This window comes from Ambystoma mexicanum, chromosome 3p (genome assembly GCF_040938575.1).
Source record: "Ambystoma mexicanum isolate Mex_15411 chromosome 3p, UKY_AmexF1_1, whole genome shotgun sequence".
Classification (NCBI taxonomy): Eukaryota; Metazoa; Chordata; class Amphibia; order Caudata; family Ambystomatidae; genus Ambystoma; species Ambystoma mexicanum.
Genome location: NC_090925.1, coordinates 483,817,802 through 483,833,340, shown reverse-complemented (window position 1 = coordinate 483,833,340; position 15,539 = coordinate 483,817,802).

Sequence of the window (15,539 nt, the reverse complement as noted above, 5' to 3'; positions counted from 1 at the left end):
GGCTGTTTAGAAAACCGAACATTCCACTTAGGGCCTAAGCCTTTCATAGTCTGTGATGTACCCTTCCAGTATATAGTGTTTTCAGGGTTTACCTGTCTACATAAGGCACTATGCTGCTTGTATCTCCAGGCATTTGTTATGAATTCATCAAATTACTTTGACACGAATGTAGACTCCATCTTCATACATAAAAGACTTTCAAACCTGTCTAGGTAAAAAAGAGGGGAAGGAAGCCAGTGATGGTTCCTCACTTGCTTATCACCCCTTTGTAGGGCATGACTCAGTCAAATTACATGTCATGGGAGAGAAGTGCTTTGCAAAGTGAAACCAATGGTAATTCTCCATTGAAAAATATGCACTCTTTCCCGAGAGTGAATATGTGACCCTGATAGCAGAACGATATTGTATTGCCTTTGGGGTGGAGAAAGAAAGGTTCTATCAATCAAAAAGAAATCTTCAAAGTCAAAGTGTGTTTTCAAAATAGCTAGCATTTTCATGTTTTCAGGGAATTGACCCATGTAAAGGACTGCATGTGTAATGTGTAACTTGCTTTGAAAACCAAAACTGTGCTTTGTTTTAAATCTAATCCTTATTAAGTGATATTTACCTGGTTATTACAAAAAGGAAAATGTGTGTTTTACATTGAAGCTTTGGTTTTGTGCTACCGAGAAGGTGGCGTGTGTATCCATTGAGTGCAAGATTTATTGAAACTATATTTTAAATAAATATATATTCTCTCTATACCCCGGCTTGGTTCTTGGCTCAGTGTTGGCACATGGGGAGGGATCTACATAGCTCTATTTAAGTTGTAGACAGGGTAGCTGATCCCAAGAATAAATGGTGTATTGCGGGCCATCTTAGGAGGGTGGGTGTAAGGGTTTTGACTAAAATATAGGGCTTTTGTGCAGTGCACCTAGAGCTATAATGGACATTTGCTTCAGGCATCAGTTGAAGCTGCACATGATGCAAACGCATTTTGTTTTCTTGGTAAACATGTTTTCAGCGCTGTCTAGTGCTTATGTTATTGTGCAATGCTTCAAGGACATGTTGGAGAGAAAATACATACATAGACGGCTATGACTGAGCCAGGTGTCGTCTGGTAATTGATAACATTGCTGTGGAATGTATTTATTTTTGCTGCTTTCATGAGAAAGGGAAAAGCTTTGCCTTTTTGGGTTGCTAAGGGTTACATCCGGCTGGGGCCCATGGGAACATTTGAATCGACAGAGACTTGGAATTAGCCAGTTTTGGAAAATGCCATCATGCATTTGCAATTGCTTAAAAAGGGGGGTGCCCGGACAATCAGACAGACAGAAAGCTTTGTTGTTAGATGGGCGCATCATGCCAGGCGCGCTGATATCAAGATCTCTCTGCCTGCCTGTGGGGGAGCTTTCCAGTGCAGTTTTCCTCGCAAGATGAAGGCATTCTTAAACGCTGTATCAACGTTGATGTATCTTTGCTAAACTACTTTTATTACTTCTTATTCTTGTTGTTTTAATGCATTAGTGTATTATTTTGGTGAATGAATAGGCCATATAAGAGTTAACTGAGTGGGTGGCCAAGGCTGTTTTTCAATTAGTGTACTGGGGATAAAATAAGCAATACATCCATGCACTTTTTGGAAAGCAAAACATTTTGGCACTGTGAGCAGGATGTCTTGTGATTAATAATTCCAGGCATCAAAGCTGGTAGGCAATTACTATAGTGAAAGTAAGTTTGTTCTCATAGTGGGAGTGAGGCCGTGTTAGTGTTTTGTGTGTACGGTTTGTGTGAAAGTGTTTGGGTTGCAGTAAATAAGTTATTGTGAATAGAGCATTGTAAACTATTGTAAATATGAATACCCTGTTTAAGAAGAGAGATAAGGTGTCTTCCAAAGGCGTAGATTGCGTTATGATTCCCGGCTGGGTGAAGGGTCCCCAGAGGTAATGTTGTGTCTACATTCAGGTTCCAGTGGAGAAGGGAAATTAATTTGCTGCTCTGGGGCGGCAAGGGTGGATTCTGCTGTATGCTTATAGAAAAATGTATCAGAGATGTGGAACTGGAGGCAGATGCTTTGCGCTTGGAAAAGGAGTTAGCTGCCGAGAAGCAATTTTCACTGATACAATAGTTACAATTGGAAATCTGGTATGACAAAGCACAAAAATATTAGGAAGTTGCTGGAAGGGCAGCTGTCAGAGTTGCTCGATATTAATACAGAAAAAAACGAGGCAGTGTCAACTAGAGGAAGGTAGCCGCTGTGATTGCCACTACAGGGGCAGATTGGGATCCTGATAAATAGGATGGTTCTATTTGGAATTCTACTGACTTAGAGTGTAGCCCAGAGGTGAGAGCTGAATCTGAATTAAAACAGGATGAAAGGCTGTAACTGCTAAGCCAGTAACTAGGCGAGGGCTTGCCCCCATCCCCATAATCCCGGGGGTGGGAGGTTGTAGATTTGACCACATTGGAATATTACACACAAAAGGAGGTTGGTGAGATTATTACTTGTCTGAGGGAAAATTCAGTGGAGCCTTTACTCACCTGGATGGCTTGAATATTTGACGGGGCTAGGGGTAAGTTAGTTAATTCTACAGATTCCCCATGCTTCCTGCCTCTGTCCACTGACACTAATATACAAGAAACATTGCGGGCTGTGCCTCCTCTGGATGCGACAGGTATCTCTGTTGCACCTAGCGACCCAAGGGTGTAACTGCAAATATCCTATCACCATGGATTGGCCTACTGAGGAAAAGAAGTGGCATACATTGAAGGAGGCAGTTAAAAATAAATCAGAGAACATTCTATGAAGGAAGCAGTTCATGTAGATGAACCAGTACATATGGGGGTGGTGCCATTGTCAGTGTCAATGAGAAATATGGTCCTAGGAACTCCCCCACGCACAAGAGTGTCATTATGACTTTGTTGGTAGGCATGACTTGGAAGCCAATTTATGAAGTAGTGGATGCTATTTGGAAATTGTCAGATCTGGGTGAATGGGACAAAGGTGTGGACAGACCATGAGAGAGAGAGAGGCACAGTGAAAGAAGAACAGAAGGCAGGAGACAAGATAGTAGAGACTCCCAAGTGTCAAGAAAGGACATGTTTTGGGTGTTGTTTTGGGTGTTGTTGAAAGATGGTGTGCCACGGGAGGAGATTGATGGTATTGAATTTGTTTTATTTGTTTATTTCTATTTGAGTAAACAGACCACTGACTGAAAATGAAACACCCTTAATTGGAATGGAAACACCTGCATTACAGATGCAACCTCATTCAACTGTCATACTGGGAGATAACGCCAGGTGCTTTAGCTCCTTACCGCGTAACGCCAGAATCTGAAGGGGTAGACTTGCATTCTCACCAAGAGATTAGACTAGATCCCAGAGGTACAATAGTATTTGAAACTGGGATTGGAGTACATATTCCACCGGAACACATGGGATTGATTGCCCCTAGATGTGGATTAGCATTGAAGGGCATCCAAGTACTGGGAGGAGCGATAGTTGCTGATTATCAAGGAGAAATGAAAATCATTTTAATGAACAGTGGAGACCAAATACTGCCTATCCATGTAGGAGACAGGATAGCCAATCTGATTGTCATACCTGTACAATTGTCTATGATCAGAAAGGGGGAGCCCCCTACAATGGTATAGGGTGCCAAGGTGTGGGCAGAGAAACAGAGTGGCCCACCCGTACCTGCAGATGTCATAGCATCTGGCAGGGACCAAATAGTTTTGGTGATGGAGCCTGGCCAAAAGAAATTGAATTATGTGCCAGCAGACAAATGGTATTTAAGAGAGTGATTATCAACAATGATATGTCCTTTTTGTGAATTTCTTTCATAGAATCTGTGCCTGGTTGTTGTAATTGTGATATTAAATGGACTCCATTTGAAAAGGCCAAATGATACACTGCAACAGACACACAATGTCTTATTTGCTCAGCCAATCAATGTGTGCCTCCTGACATGGAGAAATTGATTGATTGTTTATTTGTATCGCGCCTATACATAATGTGTTTCAAAGCACTTCAAGGCAGGGAGGGAACATGGAAGAATACGGTGACATTCTTGCAAGTCCTTGATACAATCAGAATGTGAAAAATAACTATCGTAATCAGCCTGACGAGATTTCAGATAGTGCAAGTGCTTTTGACAAAGAAGGGAGGAAGGGAGGGTGCATGAGACAGACAAGCGGCTACATTACTATGCCTGACGACAATTGAGGTAGTGCCAGAATTAAACAAGAGGAGGGGGGGAGAGGGGTTGGAGTGAGCAAGAAGGTGAGGAACAAAACAGGTTACAATCATACTGGGCCTGAAGACGTTTCGGAAAGTGCTGGGGGGAGGGAGGGAGTACAGATGAGGAAGGAAAGAGAGACAACAAGCTACTATCAAATTGGTCAGGAGACGTAAGTGATAGAGTAAGAGCTAGAGACATTAATGAGGAGGGGAGGAAGGTGTGAGGGGGAATGAGACAGACAAGCGGCTACCTTATTATGCCTGACGACAATTGAGGTAGTGCCTGAGCTTCAACAGGGGTGGGGGGGACATGGGAGTTGGAGTGCAGGGTAGTGCAAATTATGTTTGGAGGTCGCCTGATACCGACACTGAGGTACCAGTCCCAGAAGGCACGAACAACCGGATTTGTAAAGCATTGCGAATAATGAAGAAAAGAGCTCAAGATACACTGATGCTGGCTAGACACGATTCAGCACGGCAAAGGTATTCACCAATGATGACTCAAACTGAGAACATGTGGGCATATTTTGCACGAAGTGTTTTAAACATCTAAAATGTGTGTTTGACTGATGTGCACAATGCAGGAGACTCGCTGACCACATGTCTAGTAGCGGTGCCAACGCCTGCTTCAGATTAGATAGAGATCTTTGAAATTGTGCACAATTATATTTTGTTGCAGGTTGCTGATGTGCAACAATTATTCTCTGTTTATCAATGTTGCAGATTCTGCCACGAAACAAACCTAAAATTGAGAAACCTAACGTAGATTATGACTTAAAATATCAAGTGTTAAAATATAGCTCTCAAGCCTTCGGAGAATTGCCTCTAGATGGCCAAGTTATGAGAAAAGCAGCTGCTATTGATTAGTTGTTATTAAAACATAATTTAGGTTGCAATGCATTTGAAGGAATGTGTTATTTGAACTTGGGTGACCATTCCCAGTGTGTGCAAAACCACATTAAAAATGTGAAGGACTTGACAAAGCAAGTGGCATATTTATTCTCTGATTTCTTCATATACTGCCCACCATGAAGCAACATACATTGTACATAGCTTAATGTGTACACAATAATCACATGCAGAGCACGGTTTCTCTGCTCTTCTTCATGACAACATTTTAGCAACAGCAATGTTGCACTTGTCCAGCTACTCCTTCACTACCAAACCCCGTCCCATAGGGTACAAAGTGACACGAGGCCAGGCAAATAAATGGCTGTAGTCAATCTACATAGTATACCATCAAATAAGAAAACATAACATGTTTTTTACAAAATGTATATGCAGCAAAAGGCACCAAATAATTGGGCACACTGAGTTGAAGGGTCCAGTGTAGGTTAGAGATATTTTTCGGTAAGTCACGTGTGCCGAATCCACCAGATGACACACCCAGGGCCCACAGAGGAAGTCTGACCTGGCTACTGCCACAACACGTTCCAACACAACCAGATAATCCGGCACGTGAATAATGAAATGCGAACATGATGCTTCAGCAAGTCCAGGCCGCACTAACATAAAGCAGATGCCATGAATGTGGCAGCTCCAGCATGCCTTACACGGCCAGTGGCAGTTCAACAGTTCCGAATTCTGCGCATGGAAACGAAAACGACTTCATTAGTCGGAATTTATTTTTGCTAGTTTAATATGAATGACGCAACTTGGCGCACCTCTGGGTTAAATGGGCCCGTTTATGCGAAAACTAGCACTCAAAGAAGTCACAAGTTTTTCGTAAGTATTTCTTTTTCAGCTGACATATTCGCATGTGTTCATTTTAACAGCATAACGTGTACAGGAAGTTTTAATGAATAATTTCCTTTTGACCCAACCCACTTAAGCGCATAACCAAACAAAATACATCAAGGAACCGAGAAGAGAAGGGCAATAAACAAGAGCCGGGTCACAGGCTTTCCAGGACTGGGTTGAATAAGTAATTACAGACTACGAATTGATGAAAAGACGCAGTAGTGATTCACAAAAGTATTTACGACTTTTCGATTGATGTACGTTTTGGAGTCAGTTGAGCACAACTTTGTAACTTTATCTATAGATCATCAGAAATGGATGTTCCCGGGGGCGAGAATGAAGAGGGGCGACTCAAAGGTGGTGCGAGTGTGTTTACTCACAAATCCGTGAAGCTCTCTAACAAACCTTTGGGAACACTGTCAACTTATAAGTGTTGGATGCAATGGGTAAAAGTGAGTGATAGTGTTTATACATGTGAGGGGTAAGAAAGAAAAAAGTACGAAAGTATTTTGAGGGGAAAGAAAATAGTTTGTAACGAGTTTATACACAGAAAAAATACTCCTCGGTGATTTGGGGAATGGGGGGGTCTTTTTTGCGAATCGTTGGTTTTTGAACAGTAGTAAGTTACACCCCACGTCTATGTGAATTCCATTTTCAGGTGTACATGTTGCCCCATAGCAGGAGCGACCTATGGTGATGCATAGCATTTCAGCTCATTTAAATACAGAGAAATAATGACACTGGCCTTCCCAAGACAGCAACAAGGACAATGGTCTTCACTTAAGCTTTATAATACACACTGTGGGCAAAATGCTCAAGCAGGGTCCTTTTCCAACGTCAGCGAGAACATTATTAAATCAATCTCATAAACCTGGATAGAACATTGTCATCCATAGTTTAAAAGATTCTTCAATTCTTGGCAGTGGAACGATATAACCAACCCGTCTCATCTGGCAAGACAGAAAAAAGAAAATGTCTGGTCCGCTGATGTGGGTTTACATGTATCTTTGTGTGGAGACTCCTTTGGGGATCTTCTTGGGAAGAGCCTGTGCTCCAGTCTATGTTCAAGATCACAGTACACATACCGACTAATTCCCACACATAGCAATTGATCACCCATTCCATAAGATATCAAACATCAGAACACTGCAACTCTACAACGAACCTGCCGGCCGAAGCATGCTAGCACTACAGGCACCACAGCCACCCAAGGCTCCACTGTGGCCACAAGCACCTCCATGCTGTTGACCAAAACACCCCAAAAGTGACTCAACATAACAACAAAACTATCTTGCATTTTCCCCCTCTCTCTACTAACCCTCTCTGTCTGATTCGCGAGAGTGCCGGTAGCCCGTGCAAATGGCTGCAGAGAATGGCATAATTATCTGTAGAATAGCATAACATGATATAACGTACCATAACTTACCATTTAAGAGTTTTCTTACACTGCATGACATAGGTTTTCATTTTTGTATTTGTTTTTCAAGGTAACAGTCGCATTGTCTGGGAGTTGTGGGCATGGGGCATATTTTGTTGTGCAGTTTCCTTTTGGAATTATTTGTATTAGATTGTTTTTTATTTATTTATATTGATCTTTTCCCTTTGTAGCCTCTTTCTTTTTAGTAATGTCAATAAAAAGATGTAGGAAAATCCAATTGGGGAACGTATCTACCCAAAAATAATATTTCTGTCACGCAACCTGTATCTCCCCCTTCCACCATCTGTATCCTTCTCTCTGTGGCTCAAAAACTCTCTTTCTCTCATTTGTGTTTATGTATGTACCTGCCTTTCATCTATCTACATTGCTGCAGCTCTCTTTCACTCTCGCTCTCTCTCAAATCTAGTGCCCTGTGTGTGTCTCTCTCTCTTTCTCTCTCTCCACAGTGTATATCTGCGTTCCCATAGTATTTTCACAATTGCATTATCTCTGTGTTCTTGCAACCCCTCCCCCCAACTCCTATCTATTTTGATGGTTAATTTTCTAACTTGACAACCGCCCCCCGTTCCGCACAACCACACACTATCTTCCCCCCTTCTCCTATTGCAGCTCAAGCTCTATTTCCTTGCAGGTCCCATCCTCGCTCTGATTCCTCCTGCCCCACCTTCCTCTGACTGCCGCCATGCACTGTCTGTCCTGTCGTGCTCCCTCGTGCACATGCTTATTTTTAGATCACTGGCACACATCCTATCCTGGGTGCGGTTCACTTTACCTGAGTATCTTTCAATGACTTGTCATCCCATCTGGATACATTCACAGTGCCATTATCTCTCTGCCCTCAGCCTTCGTGTTTTCTATTTTTCAGGATTGCTCATTCTGAAAGACCTGATCTATTTCTCTGTTATTGCCCCTGCCCACACCTATATACCTGCAATGAATGGACAGTGACTGCCTCAGACCACCTCTCATGCTTTCTGAATGATTGTCCAAAGGATAGGATAGGATCCTGTTCTGCCACAGTTATGGCCTGTACCCTTATCGCCCGCTGTGTACCAATTTGAAGCAGGCGCATAGGGTTCCCGACAATTTGTGCACATTTAAAAGCGCATCTTGTTTTTACCTTTGGGATGCACTTTTAAATGTGCCGAAACACCCCCTGACTTGCACAAAGGGGTGAAAAAGGTCATTTGAACGAGCGCAGCTCATATGCGCCCATTCAGGTGCCATCATGGATTGGGCTGATATTTTTTGGCGCAAGTGATGAGATGTGCTTGCTCGTTTCATTTCTTGCGTCCCAAAACGTTTTGAGAACCTTGCCCGTGTTTCTTTTATTTCTCTAAATAGTTATTGCAAAAACTGCCGTTTTGCACCAGTGTTTTGCAAAAACTGACGTGTTGCGTGTTTTTTTTTTAACGGTCATTTTCGCAGAATTTTGCGGGATCGCAAATCGCCATGAGCTGGGGGAGCCTGCCTATCATTGAAGAATTGCAATGCTTGTGCCGTTTGTAGATCTCCGTGCATTTTCAGTGTGTGATGCAGGTGTTCTTACTATTCATCTATGTGGGTGTTAGTTCTTTGCTTAATGTGGTGTCTGGTTACATTAGCATTTTCATAATACTTTGCTCAACATGCAAGTTAGGACCTTTGTAATCACTGTGTTCCTGATATTGACCTTTTTAAATAACACCCAGTGGATGTATGGCAGCTGTGCAATGTATATTCGTGAGCATTTTACCCTCTAAACATATGTTGCTTTCTTTGGGAAATGTAACTTACAAAATATGCGCGCATGCATGCACAGTCATGCATAGTGTTTATCCAAAGAAAACATAAACTAACAGCCTAATTATACAAACAAAATCATGTACTATCTTCGAAGTTTCTGAGACTACAAATGTCGCTTTCTCAGGCTCCTAATGCTCTGAAAGATTCACGTTAGGAATTATTCCATTGCAAACTGTCTCATGCTCAGACTGCCTGGAGCCCAGTGATTTATGGGTAAAAATTCCCCACCCAACCTGGCAACGTTTAACATTACACCTTCGAGCCATGATAAAGTCCCGCTCGTGCAACTTGTGTGAACTACTGCGCGGTCATTTCACACGTGGTACAACTGTAACATTTGGAATGGCAACGTTTTTAGTGGCCTTTTCCGAGGATGGTTGCGGGTCATCCCTGTGCAAATAGTTCTGCAGGAGAACCCGCATTCTTTGACCCTGGACGCTTCCCTGAATCCCAACGCAATACGCAGGCACTGTGACAGTCGTGTTTCGGGTACATGTTCACAATCATCCAGGTTGAACGTGTTGTAACTGTTTTCCACACCACTGACCCTAAACCGAAAACCGTTACCATTTTCTTGTACCGAGGGCACATTCACAACAATCACTTGTTTAGAGCACATTGTAGCCAGAAATATAAACAGCAGCTTTTATTACATGCCAACACAAGTGGCTGTGTGTAAATGATGTAGGTGCTGATGGCTCAACATTGTGTGTACAGGCCATATTGTCATCACCAAAGCCTCAGTTCACTGCCTTTCAACATGACTGACAATGCAAAAATGTAGATTGCCCAAGCATTACAAAATGTGAGTTTTTGTTACCTTCTCTGCTAATTAGGAGAATGAAACAAAGTTGACATGGAATATGTTTCTCTGGGCATTATGGGTGGAGTGTAGAGGAGAAGTGAAATTGTGATAGGGGTTGGAATCATATTCCTTCACTTCAGACCATGCCTTGACGTCCAGGTAGTCCAGCCCTCTTTTTGAACCCTTGTATGTTTTCTCATGTTGAAGGACATTCATACTCCGCACTGTCATCACAGGGGTGGTCCTCTGGAGCTCTGCAGGATCTGAAAAGCAAGAGGGGAGGGTCATTTAGGACTGAGCGGGAAAAGCGCAAGTGAGCTGTGATGTGCTGTTGTCAGCTTCAGTCCGGTTAACATTGTTCGCTGAGCGTAGGTGTGATTTTCCGGTCGGTAGTTGTCATGTGCTGTTGTGCGAGGCTATGTGTGGTGTGTTTCGTTGTTGTGGAAGGAGGAGGTGTTGCAGGGAGTAGCATCGCTGTATCTGACAGTTCAGATAAAGGTTTATTCTCTTGTATTGGTCATGTAGTCTCCCATAAACCAAGGAAATGATGACACTGCAACAAATAGAGCAGCAAAACTAAAGCATATTGCGAAACAAGCACTGGCAAAGCCATCAGTTGTGGCTTTTTCAGTTGTTTATTACATTTTACATTCATAGGCAAGAATCCAGTAAATCATTGGGCCTTAAACCCCCAAAGTAATAAGATTTCTGTGTACCGTAGTTTACTGAAGACTAGGACTAACACTAACTTCCTAGATCCTCGTGTGCACCCTCCCTCACTGGTGAGGAATCAATGCCTCCCTGGCTGAATATCTCTACCCACTACCTGCTGCACAGAATCCACCCCTATCCTAGTGCACTAGGTTATCTCTGGATCATTGTGTCTGTCGCTACTAGTCACGCAGAAAACACCCCATTCCTTGTGCACTCGGCTCTCTCTGGATCTCTATGTCTACCCACCACCAATGAACAGAATCAATGCCTCCCCTAGTGCACTAGGTTCTCTCTGGATTCTTGTGTCTGCCCACCACCAGTCACAGAGAAACCACCCCATTCCTTGTGCACCCTGCTCTTTCTGGATCTTTATGTCTACCCACCACCAGCAGACAGAATCCATGCCTCCCCTACTGCCCTCGGTTCTCTCTGGATCCTTGTGTCTGCCCACCACCAGTCACACAGAAACCACCCCATTCCGTGTGCACTCAGCTCTCTCTGGATCGTTATGTCTACCCACCACCAGTGGACAGAATCAATGCCTCTCCTAGTGCACTAGGCCTTCCCTTCATCTTCGCTCCTACCCACTACCTAGAGCACAGAAACCATCCCTGTCATAGTGCACTAGGTACTCCCTGTATCCTTGGGTCTGCCCACCACCAGTCAAACAGAAACCACCCCCTTCCTTGTGCACACGGCTTTCTCAGGATCTCTATGTCTACCCACCACCAGTGGTCAGAATCCACGCCTCTACTAGTGCACTAGGTTCTCTCTGGATCCTTGTGTCTGCCCACCTCCAGTCAAACAGAAACCACCCCCTTCCTTGTGCACACGGCTCTCTCTGGATATCTATGTCTACCCACCAACAGTGGACAGAATCCATGCCTCCTCTAGTGCACTAGGTTCTCTCTGGATCCTTGTGTCTGCCCACCACCTCTCAAACAGAAACCACCCCTTCCTTGTGCACACGGCTCTCTCTGGACCTCTCTGTCTACCCACCACCAGTGGACAGAATCCATGCCTCCTTTAGTGCACTAGGTTCTCTCTGTATCCTTGTGTCTGCCCTCCACCAGTCACACAGAAACCACCCCTTCCTTGTGCACTAGTCTCTCTCTGGATCTCTATGTCTACCCACCACCAGTGGACAGAATCCATGCCTCTCCTAGTGCACTAGGCCTTCCCTTCATCTTTGTTCCTACCCACTAGCTAGAGCATGGAAACCATCCCTGTCATAGTGCACTAGGTGCTACTTTGATCTTTGTGTCTGCCCACCACCAGTCACACACATAGAAACCACCCCCTTCCTGTGCACTAATCTCTCTCCGGATCTCTATATCAACCCCTCACCAATGGACAGAATCCATGCCTCTCCTAGTGCACTAGGTTCTCTCTGGATCCTTGTGTCTGCCCACCACCAGTCACACAGAAACCACCCGTTCCTTGTGCACTAGGCTCTCTCTGGATCTTTATGTCTACCCACCACCAGTGGACAGAATCAATGCCTCTCCTAGTGCACTAGACCTTCCCTTCATCTTTGTTCCTACCCACTAGCTAGAGCACGGAAGCCATCCCTGTCATAGTGTACTGGGTGCTACTTTGATCTTTGTGTCTGCCCACCACCAGTCACACGCACAGAAACCACCCCCTTCCTTGTGCACTAATCTCTCTCTGGATCTCTATATCAACCCATCACGAATGGACAGAATCCATGCCTCTCCTAGTGCACTAGGTTCTCTCTGGATCCTTGTGTCTGCCCACCACCAGTCACACAGAAACCACCCCCTTCCCTGTGCACTCGGCTCTCCCTGGATCTTTATGTCTACCCACCACCAGTGGACAGAATCGATGCCTCTCCTATTGCACTAGGCCTTCCCTTCATCTTTGTTCCTACCCACTAGCTAGAGCACAGAAACCATCCCTGTCATAGTGCTCTGGGTGCTACTTTGATCTTTGTGTCTACCCATCCATTGGCACACAATCCACCCTATCCTAGTGCACTAAATTCTCTCTCGATCTGTGTGCCTACCTAGCACCATTGGCATAGAAACCATCCCTGCCCTTGTGTACTATTGAGTTGGATATATGTTGACTGACCACTTTCACCCAGTCAACTATCACTGAAGGTATTCTACTATGAGGTGCAGTGGGTATGGCGGGTGGCACGCCAGTAAAAGCGATTTATCCAGAACTGGGTCTATGATCCATTGAAAGTTAAACATGTCATTAGTATATTGGTTTGTGTGGTAAAATCTGGCTGAATGCTGCTCCAATTATGTGCTTACATAATAGGGGTTGATTGGATTAGAAAGTGGTATCATTTGATTGGATACTTCATCCATCCAGGGAAAGGCCAGTCAAGGGAAGCCTGGAGTCTATTGCGGGAATCAGAGTGATAGGAGGCATGAGGACAATGCCTACAAGATAGGCATGAGGCCTCCTCGTCGTCCACATCCCCTTGGTGTCCACATTTTGCCTAGCAGGAATGTGAGACATGTGACCCTGCTGTGCATTGCCCTACTACGCCACCCCCAACCATCGCCCGAAGAGCATCCTCCCTGGGACTTTCTGCCATCCCACCACCATTACAGGCACTTCTGGGACCGACAATAAGGAGGCGGGCTGTAAGAAAACTAGCCTGTCTGGAGAAGACAGATCATCTACAGCCAATGAGTCTGAAGTCAGAATACCAACAGCCAGCAGTCCGGAGGCCAAGGAATTGCAGTAGCACAAAGGCAAACGACAGTGGGTACAAGTGTTGCTGGAGGCCCTGCTTGTGAAGTGTGGCTCTGGGGGCAGGCCGGGACTACTTCTGGTGACCAGTGGGCATGCACCAGACACCAGGCCACGCTACTACTTGTCTCTCAGTCTCGAAAAACACGTATGGATGACTTCATGGTGAGTGTGATTCTGCAGAGTATGTGCTGTGAGTAGATCAAAGGAACAAGCAAGTGCAATCACTGTTTTGCACTGGAAATGGGACATCAATTTCTTTACTGGAATTCCTTATTTGCGCAAGCATAGTAAAACAAGCCCTCATTCGTTGATTTTTCTGACAATGCAAGAAATGAAAATCAGTGAATCAATGAATGAATGCTACAAGCCAATTAACATGGCATTTGTATACCACCTAACATCATTGGAATGGCCTTCGAGGTATGAGAATTGAAAGGGGGATTTTTAGAATGCATGTGTGCATTTTAGCCAAACGAAGAAAGAGAGTGGTGGCTAAATCCCTGCTAGCGACCCATGGAGATCTGGTTAGTGGATGGGTGATATGATAGTCTGTCAGGAGAGTAGGTGATTATGTGTGATCTAAAGTCGAGTAGTGAATTGTTGCAGACGTTTGTGGGTGAGTGCCGTGGCCCGGGAGGGATACAGCTATGTTCAATTGAGATGGAGTGCTATACTTACCAGAGAATCAATGTTCCTGTGGAAAAAGATGTAGCGTAGAGGCACAAAACAACAGTGAGACTCCAAATGCAAGCCTACAACAATCTCCCTGTGGAAAAAGATGCAGAGTAGTGGCACAAAACAACAGCGAGATTCAAAAGGTAGGCCTACAACACAATAACTGCAGAAAAAAGATGCATAGTAGTGGCACATGGAAAAAGATGCAAGATGAAACAAATAATTTGCTTTGGATCTACCTTTCACTTCTTTATTCTATGCAGCTTTGCTTTGGCCACATGCTTGTGTAAACCACTACCATATGCGCCAAAGCCTAGAATGACATCCCTTGTGTAATCCTGATTCAACAAGTTCATGACTGCAGTAATGACCTAACTGGGTTTCTTCATTACAATTTTGGGATTTCACGTCCCTTCACTTTAATTCTTCTAAATAGTTTCAAATGCAGATGGTTTTTTGTTTCTATTTCTGCACTAACTGTTGTTGTGGCTAGAGGTGTGAGTGTTCTATGTCGTTTCACCGACAGGCATTTTTACGACTACCTTTTTTATGAGGATACTATTATGCAAAAAATCATTGAAATTGTTTTTTTGGGGGGGTTTCCGCGCTCAAGCACCTTCTTCCCCACCTATTTTTAACTATTCTCGACCCCCCAACCCATTATCTGCCCTTTCCCACCCCCGTCAAAATTTCGATTAATTTTTCATAATTATGTACTTGTAAAAAAGGCAGCCGTAAAAATGCCTGTTGTAAAGGATTCTGACTGGGCGTCACACACCGGATCAGGACTCTTGCCCTTAGCCTAAGATGTAGTGCTCAATTAGAATACTTTCTCTTTATTTTCTACAAATTCGAATTGAGCTGGCACCCAACCAGTCTCACGCCCTCTTTTACAAATACTTTGGGTCACAAAGGACCATGAACCAGATCGGTTTGGGTAAAATAAAGCAATTAAGAAAAGAAAATTGGTTGTAGAGAAAAGACAAATTTCACTTACACTAGATTTAATGGCTAGAAAAGGGGAATGCCACGTTATGCTGCAGCTGTAACCCTTCACACAGTGTACCCCTTTTCTTGATGGAAAATTAATTAATTTAATCAAAATATTGCTAAGGACTTATGATTTATGCAAGACAGAAATGAATAGGAAACTGGTGATAACGCTGGTAGATCAAGGACAGGAGCACATAGAATTCTAACAGTCTTAAACAAGTTACCAAAGTATGAATAGGATTACTTACAAAATAGGACAATGACAAAGTAGCAAGATAGGGTAGACTATGTGTGGCTATGGGATGGGGAAATACAATCTGCGCTTGAATTTAGGATTTGGGACAGCCAACCGGGTTCTGGACTCAAAAGGTTGTGGTCACAGCGAGGCGGCTTTCCTGACAGCAAACAGCTGGGCAAGTCTGGTCACTGGATGCTCCC